At 56.4% G+C, this 2,697-nt stretch overlaps 1 pseudogene across 1 annotated transcript in view; it reads right to left on the bottom strand.

Moving 5' to 3' along the window:
- The window catches only part of LOC311225850 (rho guanine nucleotide exchange factor 26-like), a 64,628-nt pseudogene extending 62,361 nt beyond the window's left edge, over positions 1–2,267 (bottom strand). The window contains exons 1-2 of the transcript XR_014621062.1: positions 2,050–2,267; positions 12–1,225 (exon numbers count right to left, since the gene is read on the bottom strand). The product of XR_014621062.1 is annotated as a rho guanine nucleotide exchange factor 26-like (transcript). The remainder of the gene's footprint in view (positions 1–11; positions 1,226–2,049) is intronic.
- Positions 2,268–2,697: the final 430 nt, after the last annotated feature.

Here is a 2,697-nt window from a genome sequence, read left to right on the forward strand (position 1 = left end):
CCTCGTCGAGCCGGCGCCGGTGGAGAAGTATGACCCCGTCTCCACCATGCTGAGGGCTCTCACGGCCCGCTTGGAGGCGTCCAGCCCCAGCAGCCCTGCCAGCCCCCCCTGGCCCTGTGCCTCGACGGGGGGCGGCGGCCTGCTCAGCGACGCCAGCCCCTTGGGGATCAGCTGCTGGGTGCCCATCTTCTGGGCGGCGGCGCTGTGGGTGCTGAGGACCACGGCGGCGGGCGAGGAGGGGGAGACGGACATGGTGGGGGAGGGGGAGGGGGAGGGAGAGGGCGAGGACTGCCGCTGGAGCAGCACCCCTCCCCTGTCCGCCGGGAGGAGCTGCGGGGGGTGGCGGGTCCGAGGAGGAGGAGGAGGTGAAGGAGGAGAGGGAGGGGATGCTGGAGGTGGAGCTGTGGGAGGGGGTGGGGGTGCGGCGGGCGGGGGGGGAGGGGGAGCGGCGCGGGGAGACGAGCCCGTGTACGGGTGGTTGTGGTTGTAGCCGTCGTTGTTGTTGTCGTTGGGGGGGGTGAGGGGGGAGGGGACGGGGAACGGCTGCGTGGTGGTGGGGGGGGGCACGGCTTCGGTTCCGAACGCCGCCGTCTGGTCCCTCCGCGAGGTCAGCGGGCTGGACGTGCGTTTCTGGAGGTCCCGGTGGCGCCGCGCCTCGGGCCACACGGTGTCCCTGCCCCCGCCCCCGCCGGTCGTCTTACCGTTGCACACCTTGTTGTCCAGCGACCCCGTCCGGTTGTCGTCCGACGACGACTTGAACTTGGACAGCGAGAAGCGCACATTGGACAGGTGTCCGATGCTGATGCTGCGCACCACGCGGGTCTTCCTGGCGGGCTTGTTCAGCACGTGCTTCAGGAAGACCACGGCGCCGCCGACGCGCGAGGAGGGGGACGTCAGACTCTCGGCGGGCTGGCTCAGGGTGAAGGAGGGACACTTGTCGTCCTCCCCCGTGGGGAAGTCCGTCGTCTGCACACCGTCCACCTGGTAGCTCAGGGGACGGGCTTTGACCTTGTTGGGTCCGTTTGCCGTGCGGCGTTTCACAGCGGGGTGATGTTGTTGTTGTTGGACAGGTCCACATCGTTGCCACCGTCCATCATGGCTCGGCCCGCGGCGTCCCCGTCTGTCCTCTCGTCTCTTATCTCTCTCTGTAACTCACCGTGCAGACGATTCAAACCTGCTGGTCACTGAACACACAACGCGGTCCCGCAGAGCGCCCACCTGTCCCCTGGGTAAACAAGAGAGAAGGACATCCATCGAAATGAAAAGCCAGTGAGATTGTGAGTGCACGGTCTGAACTCTCAGAGTTTACTTATTAACGTGTGTGTGTGTGTGTGTGTAGACTTTCAAGTTACCTAACTTTAGAACAACCTGCATATCTGTCCAAAACCGAAAAACCGTGGGGAAAACTATAATGGTTCAGTATTGTAAATTGTATTTGTAGCCTACATTTTGCATCCAAGTAAATCTTGACACCCAAGTTATATTAAGAGGGTTATATATTAAATGTACCTCTCTAATCTAGTTAGATTCTACAATTTGAAGAAGAAGCAGATATGTGTTCCCTGGTCACCTCTTCTTTTTGGAAGAAGTTTAATAAGAAGTTTACTTATTAACACACGTGTGTGTGACTGAAGGCAGACGTTCAAGTTACCCAACTTTAGAACAAGCTGGGAAAATGTGGAATAATTAAATTTTTCTATAGTGGTTCAATCTCCCTAGACGACTGAGAGCCGAGTGCAAGGCTATCAAAATAATCCTATTGTGTTTGCTCGGTCTACGGTGAATTGCCCCAATTCTACATGAATAGAATAGATCTGTTCTTTATTAATAAATATCCCGAGGGAAATTCAGCACCACAGATCGCTCACAATAATACACATTTAAGTAGTGAAAAAATAAAATACAAAGTCAAAGATATACATTCTAAATGATCATGGACTAACACAGTAATGGAATAAAACGCGGCGATGTTTAGGTAAAATAGTTTCCTAAAGAGAGATCCGATCTTGTTGAGCGTCTCTCATGATGTCGTGCGTGCATCAAACTTACCTAATATCAAGTAAATCGATGTGTCGTCAATGTCATGATTATTATTCATCATAACTGATGCGGTACCTGCGCCGAGAAGAAAACACAACTTTCCTTCGCTGGAAAAACAAACCATCAATACAATTAAATCCGAGTCCGATAGGCAGCGTGAAGAAGAAGAAGCAAAAACAAACTTTCTTCCAAACAAAAGTTGTTGTAGTCGAGGCGGACGAGAGCGATCGATTCCTTCCGAACCCGCGTCTGTTGAGCTGAGTGTTCAGTTGAACTATGAGAGTGGGAGGAGGAGAGGAGGGGGAGGGAGGAGAGGGGGAGGAGAGGAGGAGGAGCAGGAGAGGAGAGGAGAGGGGGAGGAGGAGGAGCAGGAGGAGGAGAGGAGAAGGAGAGGAGGGGGAGGAGAGGAGGAGGAGAGGAGGAGAAGGAGAGAGGAGGAGAGGAGGAGGAGAGAGGAGGAGGAGGAGGGAGGAGAGGAGGGGGAGGAGGAGGAGGAGCAGGAGGGAGAAGGAGGAGGGAGGGGAGGAGAGGAGGGGGAGGACAGGAGGAGGAGGGGGAGAGGGAGGAGGGGGAGGAGGAGGGAGAAGGAGGAGGGAGGAGGAGGAGGGAGGGGAGGAGAGGAGGGGGAGGAGAGGAGGAGGAGGGGGAGAGGGAGGA

The sequence above is a fragment of the Notolepis coatsorum genome, assembly GCF_963971535.1.
Source record: "Notolepis coatsorum genome assembly, chromosome: 1".
Taxonomy (NCBI): Eukaryota; Metazoa; Chordata; class Actinopteri; order Aulopiformes; family Paralepididae; genus Notolepis; species Notolepis coatsorum.